Raw genomic sequence first — 12,430 nt, forward strand, 5'->3', positions numbered from 1 at the left:
TTGTGATTAAAGAAAATTTTGATATTTTTTCTGCACTCTTAACAGGTTTTAAAATATCAAAATTTTGATTTGACATGTCACTTTTTTAATAGAGAGAATAAAGCTCAGGCTGTTTTACTATGTAAATAATTGTTTTTGTATTTCAACAAACTTGTATGAATTCCTGGCTCTTTGAGAAGTATTTTGCAAGATACTTAGATAACCTACGGTTGGAAAAATACAGACGTGACTTTTATGAATATAGGCCTAGTACAGATTTGTTGGTTTTTGCTACAGTGCAAGACATGAGGCTTAGGAGAACTTTGCTGCGGATTGCCAGGAGGACATATCCCAGGTCTCAGTCTCCCCTCCTGTAAAATGAAGTGGCTGGACTGGATTCTTTCCTCTTCTAAGATGTTTCCATGAGCCTGCGTCTTTTGTTTATATTCAGGACTATTAGCAATATCAGATTAAATACTGAATACCCCTCCCTTCCCCCGAAGCAAAGTGCAGTATGTGCTACAGTAGCTTTTAGTTACCTGATTTTCCTTTCTGATCCTACAGGCAATTTTTGTGTTGCATGTTTCCCGGGAACCTGGAAGGTCTTTTTAGCCGTAGGTGGCGCTGTTGCACCTTCTTAGAGTCTTAATTTTCCTGTTTTTAAAAGAAGGCTTAAACAACGTGATTTTATTTTGATTTCTTTGCTTAATGCTTCAGAATACCACAATGTCCATTGTTTCTGTCTACCTGGAAAAATTATTCTGCTTTTATCTTAGTTTTATTCTCTCATCTCGCTGTGAACATTTCAGACTTGCTGTGCAAACAATGGGAAAATCGGACATTTCTTCCAGTGTTAAAAATCAGTGGGCCGGGATTTTATAAAAGAGCAAGAAGAGGCCTCTGGAGCAGATTAAAGCTAAAAGGTGTGTTGAGTTCCCTGAGTATTGACCCCGCCGATGTGTGTTAATTGGTGGGAGATGATTTGGTACATATACAAAGGGGTGTAGTTTTTTGACTTGGGTTTGCGTGCATGTGCTGCCACTGAGCCATGTGAGCCTGAGTCAGTTCGTTCTGAGTTTTTCCCTCGTCCGTGAGATGGGGACGCTCGTATCTGCTTTGTAGAATTGTGAGAATTAGAAGTTATGTAAAGTGTTTACCACAGTGGGTATGTCAAGAGGGCTTATAAACTTTAGCTGCTGTTTTGTGTGAAGCCATCATTTGATGGTCTTTGGCAATTACTAAGAAACAGGAAAATAAGAAAAGCTGGTTTTATGATGAAAGATATTTGAGGAGGTTCCATAATTCCTATACCCATAATTTAGCATCAGCAGAGTCAGAACTGTTACACAGTCACCCTGAAACAATGTTAAGCCACAGAATTCTTTGTTACTTCATATATGTTGGGGCCTAAGAGGATCCAATACTTATACACATGTTGTCTCCAGCAGCCAACTGAGAGATGACACAAAAGAGTAGGCAGGCGTTAAATGTCCTCTTTGTTACTGATGAAGCCATGTTCTCCATGAACTTCAGGGCTGTGGGTAAATGAGTGTCGTGATACTGTGTCCCAGAAATAGAGACTTACCCTGTCCCAGATATCTCTGGGGCACAGCGAGCCTTCCCTTGAGAGGATCTGCCCCATCATGCACAGGGATGTCCTTCCATGGAGCTGAGCACCTCAGGTGCTTCCAAATGGTGGGCAACACTGCAGGCAAAGGAAGGGTTTCACATGCCCTGCTTGTCTCCCTGGAAACACACCTCACTCTGTTAGTGTGAGGAGGGCTAGCTGTGGACCAGGGGTCATTGGTGTGAAGGGAGAAGCACTCTCCATGGCCCAGAGGAGTTGGGAGGAGGCATCCCCTCCTTCAGTTTAAACAGGTGGTGGGATGGAACAGAAGGGTGCACCCCAAGAGTTTATAAAAGGAGAAATAAGGATTTCCTTTGGGAATTAGTCTAGCCAGGAAACACAGGAGATGATTAGAAAGGAGACTTGTAAACCACTGTAATATTAAGTTGACATTTGTTGAGCACCAAAAATATGCTACATTCTTTTCTGAGCGTTTTACAGAAATGCATCCTTCAATCTTCTCAACAAGCGAGTAAGGAAAGTTTGATTGTTATCCCAGTTTTACCGTGTGGAAATTGAGGCACACAGAGAGTAAGTTGGCCAAGGTCACAGAACTAGTAAGTGGCAGAGCTGGTACTTAAACACTGGCTGTCTGGCTTTGAGGCTCCGAAAATGGGCTTTGGCTGTTTAGATGTATCTGCATCCCTGGATTTCTGTACATCTCTGCATCAGTTAGCCCAGAAACGACAGGGAAAGGAGAGTCACACAGGTGCTCACAGTCGTGTCTCGGCCACTGTCCATGAAGAGTGCACCGTGATTAGCGTTAATTGTTTTCCAGGAGGTAGATCTGTTGGTATAACAGAAATTTAGTCCATTGAATTAATCTAGAAACCCTTCCTGCTCTGCTTCTGTCCACGCTTGCAATGTGACTGCCTGCTCGTGATTGGGCCATTGAGGAGAACATGTACTCATGGTTGAACTCTGATATTGCAGTCTGGTTCATAGTTTCAGGCCTTCTGTTACATTAATAAGTTAAATTTCTGGTTTTCTTGCATCAGTGTCTCATGAGTTTGGTTAATGTGAAACCAGTCCATGGGAGCCCAGGGTTAATGATGGTATAATTTCTTAGCACGTTGTGGCACTTCTAGCTGTGCAGACCTGCCTGGAGGATGTACGCCTTCCACACTGATTTACCCCAACAGCAGGGCCCTCTCCCACCCCCGGATGTGAGGCTGGGAGCTCTCTGAGTAGGCCAGTCAGAGGCCAAGTCCACCAATCAGAAAATGATGAAGTACCTGGAAGTGGGTTTAATAGTATTAAAGGGCTTCCAGGTAGTCCGACGTGCTGTTCGAGTAATTTAGTGAAAAGGTGTCCACTGTCTGTGGTTGAGCTGCTTCTTTGCTGTTGAAAATTCTGGATTAGATGAAGGGATTTTAAAAAGCAGAAAGGAATGATTTCAGGTGGTATATCCACACTGGGGAGAAGTGATGGATGACCGCCTGTGTGAGGCATAGACAGAGTCTTACAAACTTAATAAAACAGCTTTAAAAGCTTTGCCATCTGAGTGCACTTCATATGGGGTCCAGTTCATCACTGGTCACCCTGAGAGGGCAAATAATTTATGACGGCAGAAAGGACACGGAGGCAACAAAAAGGTTTCAGTCACGTTCCCGTTTTAAAGAATGTAGCATGGTGTAATATATTTCAGCTGGTTTTCCACTGAAAAATTTTTAGTGTTTTCTGGGACTCCCCAGTTCCCCAAGGTTCCATGCAGCTGGGTGTCCCCTCAGTGCAGCTCAGTCAGCGGTTGCCCTGGGCTGACGCGTTGTCACGGGGAGCAGGACGGTCAGCGTCCCCGACTCCTCCTAGCTCCGTCTCCTCATCCGCAGTGCCGGGATTCTCATGCGTGTCTACTTAGTAGGGTTGTTGAGAATCACATGTGATGGTTGTCAGGTGTGATTTGTGGTTGTCTCTGTGATTGGCATATAGTCAATATTTGATAGAAACTCTTGTTTTTTTATTCCAATTGTGGCTTCTAGATTGCAGTGGTTTTTAGTCTGCATTTTTTTATAACTTTACTCATTTTTAAATATGCACTTATTTTTATTTATTTGTTTGGAGGTACTGGGGACTGAAGCCAGGACATTTTGCATGCTAAACAGGTGGTCTACAACTGAGTAACACCCACCCTCCTTGTCTGCACTTAAAAATAAATATTGCAATACACAAAAGAGCTCTTAAACACCATCATGGGACCTAGTCTATGTATAGGCATTTGAACATGTATACTATATCAATAAGAATAAATGTTGTTGGGACAAACCTTTCTGAATCTGTTAATGTGCTTAAAAACGATCATAGCTAGTGATAAACACGAGACTTGGATACAGTACTTCTTAGGGTCTGTTTTGCCATCATGGGAAATTACATTCCACAGAGAACTCTAATTGATAGGGTCTCTTTGATAATTGGATGGTTTAGCAGATGATCAAGGCTTTCAAAACTGACAGTTTTGTATTTTAAACTAACTACAAATTTATCTTCTAGAAGTTGGAAGTCCTAAGCTTGTGAAGTGTCCAGTAATCCAGGGGGAATATGTCTGTGTCTCTGTGAACGTTTGTGTGTGTGATTTCAGGAAGGTAGAAAGAAGTTCCATATAGACTTCTGATATATTTCTCCTCTAGTTTAAGCTGTAGGCATATATTTACACAAATAAATTGATATTCTTTTGTCATTTGGCATATTGATGGGAATAAGAGGTTGCCATACTTGTTTCAGAAGGGTTGGGGAGCATGAGCTTAGAAAATGGGAGGAGAAAGAGGCAGGGAGGCACTTCACACTCTGTGCAGGATATGAGAAACAGTAGCTTTTCTTTTCTCTTTTATTCTAAAGCAAACTGGCACTGAATCATAACATACTATTACTCAGAATTGCTTTTCTGATCAGATACAAGTGCCTCAGATTTCTCAAGGCAACATGAATGATGAAATGTGTTTTAGCATTTATCTTTAAAAGTAGTTTTATTTTTCAAGGAAAAGGCTAGAGCTGTTCTTTCTTCCAGCGGTACATGAAGTTCTCATTGATCCAGGTACATGATCTATGTGCTTAGTTTCTTTGGGTTTTTTGTTTTTTTTTAAGTGCGTGTTTCATTGTGGTGTGAATGAATGTTTAAAATTTCTGGATTTTGATCTTTAGAACATGCTGATTTATCAGAAGTGTTAAAAACCTGATTGTTCTTTGGTCCTTGTTTGGTGGGGCACCCTATTGATTACTGTTGTCTGTTAAAGACAGAAATTCTTCCTCTAGCCTGCAGATCATTAAGTGAATGGTTTGCAGTGTGCCTTTAAATTTCCTTGAATGCTTTGAACATGATTGTCCAGTGAATTTTGGATTGACTCATAGTAATGACTTTGCTTTGTTTCTGTGGCTTTTGCTCCTCTCCAGAAGAGTTTGAATTATCTATTGCATTTTGTATAAGTGTTCTTAACAGGGGAAGATATTTTGAATTTTTTACAGAGGTGGGTTTTCCTAACCCCTCTGAATGCCTTCTGTAATTGATACAACAAAAATCTGTAATTGCAGTGCTTAGTTATTTCATACACTAGTTTTTGGCTTAATTAGAAACAGTGAGAGAGTGATAATAAAATATAGGAAAACCTTCCTTCCTTTGAAGAATAGAAATCAGGTGGTCAGGCTCACCCATGCTTTACTCTCATGTCATTGTGTATCATGATTCGTAGATGGAGTTGCTTCAGTTTTATAGATTTTTGTTTAAACATTTGTGTTGAATTCTTTCTCCAGGCTGATGTATCCTGTTGGGTTTGTTGAAAGTGTAGAAGGGAAACAAATGCTTTTTTTTTGTTTTCTGGAGGCCTGAGTTGCTGATGATAATGAGTTGAGTGTGGGCTGAGGAACAAAGTGACACTCCCTCTACCCACAGCTGAAACTGATGAACAATGAAATCAATTAAGTGTATCGATATTTGACCAAAAGAATTCAGCGAGACCAAACTGGCTAGTTATCCCCAAAGAAAGTACTGAATTCACCTGCAGAATTAGTTGCTTTACCATGAAGCAGCTTAGAGCAATCAGAAAAATCAGTCCTATGATGAGATATAAAATGAATATAATAACTTTTATTTCTGAAACTTTTCTACGTTAAGTTGTGTAGAGCTAAAATCAAGTTTCAAGCACCAGGAGTTAAGAGTGTGGGTGGTTGTGTAGGATCGTTATTCAGGGATCTGCCTAGACCCTGCTAGAGTGGCTGAAGCTGGCAGGAAAAGGCCCAGAGCCAGGATTTGTCATCCAAGGGTGTCCTCCATAATGGTTCCATGTGGGAGCCCATGATTGGGTTAAAAAATTTTAAGAGATCCCAGCCGCCTGTCAACTTTAAGGAGAAAAAAAAGCTTAGTAACTGCTTTGCAAGCAAGCGCCTGTGCATCCTCACTCCTGTCTCCTTGCCTTAAAAAGCAGAGACAATGCTTTGCTTGCGTAGTTGAGGTATTAGGTAGCACTCTGCTCATTGCAAAGCAATGACCCAGGCCCTCAGCTATAAACGCTGGGCTTGTGTGCAGTTAGATAGTCTATTATCCCCAAAACAAGGACTTAGCTGGTCTGGTGGTCTGCATTGTAATTCACATATCTAAAGAATGTATCTTATTCCCCTCACCCCATGACTTCCCTAAAGATACACTAAGACTTTGTACTCATGGTGGATTCTACAATCTCTTTCTCATCCCTTCTTTCCCCAAGTTCCTGCTTACTATCACACAACTGTTAATGACATTTTCCTTTGATTATACACAATAAATATGGGAGCATTTGATAGGCTCGTGGAGTTGGCTCCCTACTCCCTATCAATTTCTGGGCTTTTTCCACAGAGTCTTGAGTAATCATTTACTGTAGGTAAGAATTCTACAAGCCAGAACCCACAGATCCAGGTGAGAAGGATGCAGGTTTATCTCTCCTACCAGAGGGAGAGAGAGTAGAGAATTGAGATCTGCTTCCTTGTGGTCTCTTCCTGCCCCAGGGCAACTCCAGTTCACCTGCAGCCTTCTGGCCTCTGCTCAGAGGGCCTCTGTCCCATGACTGACTGCAGCCTTTTCTTCCCTTGTCAACATTTCCTGTGTCTTTTAGAAGTTGGTCTCTTCTCTGCAATACAACCCTTGCAGAAGTGATGGTGGTCAGTGTGCTGGTGGGCAGTCACTTGGGGACTGCCAGGAACCATGCTGATTCTCATGAGTCTCTCATTCGGGGTTACAGAACTGTCGAGCACCGGAGGAAGCCTATTCACGTGAGGCCAGCACAGCATTGCGTCACTTTCATTTTATTTTTGAATTTTCAGTGGAGAAATTATTTGTAGCAAACTGTTCCAGATTTTCGGCCGCCTGCTTTCCTCACCACCATTTCCTTGTTGGCTCTGGTGCTAGTTCTTAGAACAAGGTATCTTCTCTGGTCATTTCTAGCAGCTGGGCTTGCTAAATCCTTGATCTGCATTTGAAGCAGAATGTTTCTTCGTGATGTCAAGCTGATTTTCCTATTTCTGAATATTTTGTGTACACTCAGCAACTGTTTCAAGTGAAATGCTCTTGTCCAGTTTCAGTTTACCCACATTTGATGATCTCCTGCTTTCATGCTGAGGGAAGTTTCTTCTTCCTGTAATAAAAGTTAGCAATTTGTATCTACTATTTCAAAGTACTGGTGCTAGGTGCTTTTGTCCTTAACAGTTTTAATACAATTCAACCAATAAAATTTACAGCGGTTTTTACTCTATGCCCAGAATTGTGCATCCCATTCAATCTTAGAACATTTTCTTCCCCCCCAACAGGAAGCCCCATATGCACAAGCAGTTATTCCCATCTTCCCCATCCTCCCCCAGCCCCAGGCAGCCACTGTTCTCTCTCTGTGGATTTGCCTGTGTTGGACATTTCATGTAAAACGAGACATTTCATGTAAATGGAACCGTCTCTTGTGACTGACTTCTTTCACACTGAGTAACGTTTTAAATGTTTGTCCACGTTGTTGCCTGGGTCAGTACTCTATGCTTTGCTATTGCTGAATAATATTCCACTGTATGGCTGGGCCCCACTCTTTACTCATTCATTAGGTGATAGTCATTTGTGTTGTTTCTGCTTTTTGGCTGTGATGAGTAATGGCGCCGTGAATATTCCTGTAGGAGTTTTTATGTGGACATTTGTTTTCAGTTCTCCTACGTGTGTGCCCAGAGAGCAGAAAGGCTGTGTCATTCATAAACCAAACGTTCAAACCTCTGAGGACCTGTCAGGCTGTTTTCCAAAGTGGCCACACAGCGTTACGTCCTCACCAGCAAGGGCTGCGAGCTCCGCTTCCTCTGTGTCCTCATTAGTGCTTGTTATTCTTTTTTTTTATTATAACCTATTGTAGTGAGTGTGAAGCGGTTTCTCCTAGGGGTTTTGACTTGATTTCCCTTACAGCTAATGATATTGAACATCGTTTGATTGTGCTTATTGGCCATTTGTATATTTTCTTTGAAAAATACATTTTCAAATCCTTTATTCACTTTTTAATTGAGTTCCCTTTTTATTGTTGAGTTATAGGAATTTTTTTTTATTTGAAGACAAAAATTCCTAATCAGATAAATGATTTGAAAAAATTTTCTCCTGTCTGTTGTTTTTTCACTTTCTGGATGGTGTCCTTTGAAGAAAAGTTTTACATTTTGATGAATTCCAATTTATCACTGTTTTCTTTGTTCCTTGTGTTTTGGGGTAATATTTATAATCTGAGGTATTTTATTTAAACTTTTATATATAAAATAATTTAATTCTTAGGACCGTTCTAGGAGACAGGTGCTGTTGTTGTCCCCAGTCTATGGATAGGAGACTGAGATGCAGAAAATTTCACTGACATATCAGTGTCACAGCTACCCAGTGCTGTGGGAGTTCAGACCCTTATGTTTGTCCCAAGCATCTGTGCTCTTCACCAACATGCTCCACTCCTTCCTGGAATCGTTATGGAAAAAGTCTTTCCTTTTTTGATTTCTTGTTTGTTTTCTCATTGGGGAACTCAACTCCTCATTTTCCTTGCAGAGATCAGTGTAGGTTTATTTTAGGTCTCATGTAGGAAAAAGAATTGCTATCAGTTTACTTCTTTATTACTCACTCTCCATTGATGATTGTTGCTAGTTGACCTAATCAAGTCATGCTTAAGTCTTTCCTGCTCATCACACTAAAAACAGAGTTATTACTTACAGAATGCTCAAAGAAGAAAGTACTTGAGTGATTTTATTTTTCTAACCAATCAAACTAATCAAATAAAAACCCCAGTGTTAGAACAGATTATAAGCCCTCCATAATAGGGTCACTGTCATCCTTGTGTTTCATTTGTTTTGTCACAGTGTCTGGATAGTGCCTTGTTGTCCAGCAGTTATGTTAGGATACAGTGCTCGTGAATCATTGTAAGGACAGAAGTTTGACAACAGACTGTGTTGTTCATTTCACGAGGGAAAAGTTAATATAGAAATACTGCTCAGATCTATTTTAAAATTAAGCTTGGCTTTTGAGAAGAGTTCAAGAAAGCATACAAAGATATTTTTCACTAATTTTATAACTATCTTAATCACATTATTTTTACATAGCAGAGTAACTTATCAACTAGATTTGACAAGAGTAGTGTATTATTGATTATTTGTTTTAGTTGAAATATTCTACCTGGGATAAAGTAATCAGTGCCCATAATTGAACAAATATGTTTGTATTTCTATGCAACATGGGAGCAGACTTTATATGTTTCTATGTAATATATATGACTGTGTGTTTTAATCTGTCTGTCAGTGTTTTTATAGTTTTTCAGCAATGTTATAACCTTAGAATTCTTCTAAGAAAATCACCCCCGATTCTAGTGCAGTGTGTACTGTGTATCCTGTCTTATGCATGGGATTCCACTCTTCCCTCAGTGAGGAATTTCCTCTCCTATTAAGTTAGTAGCAGAGTTAAAGGAACTGTGATTTCTAGGCCTTTGCTCTCCATGTGTTTGCAGTTGGCTGTCAATCACGATATTCCCTTTCTTGAGTTTTCATTGTTCAATTAGAATTTTTGAAAATAACTATTAATATGTTGCATCGGTCTCCCTGGAAACTTGATGTGTTTGTACTTTTCAGTTTTAAATTTATGAAAAATGTGAATGTACTCTTGTTTTAAGTAGTCCTTTTTCACTAGATATTTGTTTACCACTTTATAGTTAAAATATTACTTTCCCAATGAATGAATCGGTGTGTATGTTTTAAAAGATACCTTACTGTTTATTTTTCTTATTGTAACAGTTATTTTCATTGTAGAGAATTTAGAAAATAAGGATAAACACAATAATAACTTAAAAATGGCCTCTAACCTCACCTGGAGATACAGTTGTAAGGTTTGAAATTGAGAGTTACAAGTTCTCTCATGTTGTTCTTTTTCAAGCACATTTTGGTTACTGAGACCCTTGAATTCCCATATGAATTGTAGCAGCAGCTAGTCAGTTTCTGAGGTGGAGCTGGCTGGGATTGTGATCGAGACCAAGTTGTATGTATGGATCGCTCTGGGGAGCACTGCCATTCCAAGAGCACTGTCTTCTGATCCAGGAATGTGCGTGGTGTGTCTGTCCATGTATTTAGGTCTTCTTTAATTTTTTTCAACAATGCTTTGAGTTTACAGAGCATTATTTTACTTTTTTTTTTTTGCCTTTACACTGAGGACAAGTGTGCCAGGTACCGGGATCAGAAGTTTCTTTGAGCCCCGCCACTTGCTGCCACCATGGACGCTGCACTCTTGCTTTGCCCTCTGTACAATCTTGCACAAAATAGGACCTCAGTAACTCTCTCTTGAATGAATGATAATATGATTGTTGAATGATGCTTGAGAGTCCTTGTGACGATGTCTTTTTCCCAGCCTTTCCCCTATTCATAACGATGCCCTTTCCCTTCCTTTCCTCCAGCCTGGTTTTCAGCCTGCCTGTGGCATTGATTTTCCCTGTCTGTAGACTCTTCTTTTCACTGGTTCACGATAATGTTACATGTGGGCTGTGGAAACTTGCTAAATGACAAGAAAGAGCAAATCCATTGCATGCTAGTATTTTTAGAGTGTGTTATTCTTTTATCGATTGAAATTAAATCAGGCTGACCCCCTGAGCCCTCCCATGAGCTTTTTCCGCTTTCCTACAGGTGATACTGCTCTGGTTGCTGCATGTCCCTGCCCCCAGCCTTGGTTTTGGAATTGAGTATGTCACCATCAGTGGAGCACTCTCTTTAAAAGTTGAAGACAACATTTGCTCCTTCTCCCTCATTGGGGACTTGGATGAGATGAGGTACCAGATAAAGAATGGAGTCCCAACTCATTCTGACCCCCGCTCTTTCCATTCCTTTCTCCAGGGGAAAAGAGTACAATTCAACAGTATAAAGATTGATTGTGAGCTAATGAGATAGACAAGACAACCGAACATTTATTAAATATCCTTTCATGCCAGAAAAAAATGTATTATACACACAAAAAGCACACAGAGCACGTTAGTACCGTGGTTACAAACGTGGGTCCGTGTTCGAGTCCTGTTCTGGAGTGATCAGTCCTGTGAGATGGAGAAATGTTAGGTCAGCTTAGCCTCTCCCGGACTTGTTTCCTGTCCTGCAAAGACGGGCTCGCTAGGCGTCCTCCCCCTTAGAGGTGCTGTGGGTGTAAATGGCGCGCGTGGGCAGCCCGAGCACAGCTGCTCGTTCCTCGTAAGTCCAGGATAGAATGGATTTGTGGAGACAGCTTTATGGCCGCACCGTGTAGACTCTCAGTGCTCTAAAGGGAAGACTTGTGGTTTGGATATGGGATTCTCACTTCTGTAAATACCCAAGGATTGTGTTATTGGGCCCTGCTGATTTAAATCTATTCTTTAGAAAGTACATATCGTAGATATATTTTTTCAAGCATGCATGCTTTTTTTCTTTTATTATTTATAGTTCTACCCTCTCATCTCTTGGTGTGACTTTTCATGGAATCCAGGAAACAGCCCTAAGGTACCTGCCTCTTCACACTACTCCGTGGTGGCTTTCTTCCCTGACTAGAAGAGGGTTTTGCATAGGAAATTTTCTTTGTTCCCCTTTTCTTGCAGTCTCTCTGTCTGTCTGCCCATCTCTCACCTGTCCATCTGTCCATTTATCTACCCACTAATTCTTCTGACATGTTCCAATAAGCACTTCAGGCAGCTTACAGAAGAACAGATACCAAATAAACAGGTGAGAAAATGGGGCCAAGTTCATACAGGGAGGCTAGGAAGTGAGCCTGTGTGACGGTTGCAGGCGTGAGACACACGCCTCTGCCCTGTGACTTATAAGATCGACAACAAGAGTGTGCCTGAGGCTCCCAGCAGACACAGGGAAACAGTGTTTGTGGGAGATGCTCACTGGCTGTGAAATAAATAAGTGGTTTAGGAGAAGCCCAGCCTTTCCAGCTCCTAAGGCTTAGGAGAATATTTTGAGTGTCTTCCAAAATCAGTGTATTTCATCTTTTATTTTGTCAGAGTTCTACATATTTTTGGTTACATTCTAAACCTGGAAATTTCTACAAAACTCCTTCCCACATGAGTCCCATGGCTCAGGAATGGGGTGGTTCTGCTCATTGACGGTGTTTGGACAGAAACAGAAAATGACAGCCTCCAAGGAGCCTGGGATTTGTCAGTTATGTTTTGTCAGTGCTGTAGATTTCAGACAATGTTTTCACCGTTTCTCTCCATCTGAGGCAGCAGTGTGCTCTCTTAGCAGCATCAGGAGCTCAGTGCCACGGGATGGTGAGTGCTGACTGCACTGCCTTCAAGACATCTAAGGTAGTCACTGCAGGCGTGGTGCTTTTACATACGGCATTTCATGTTCTTTAATAGAAGGTTTCAACAG

This window comes from Camelus dromedarius, chromosome 35 (genome assembly GCF_036321535.1).
Source record: "Camelus dromedarius isolate mCamDro1 chromosome 35, mCamDro1.pat, whole genome shotgun sequence".
NCBI lineage: Eukaryota > Metazoa > Chordata > Mammalia > Artiodactyla > Camelidae > Camelus > Camelus dromedarius.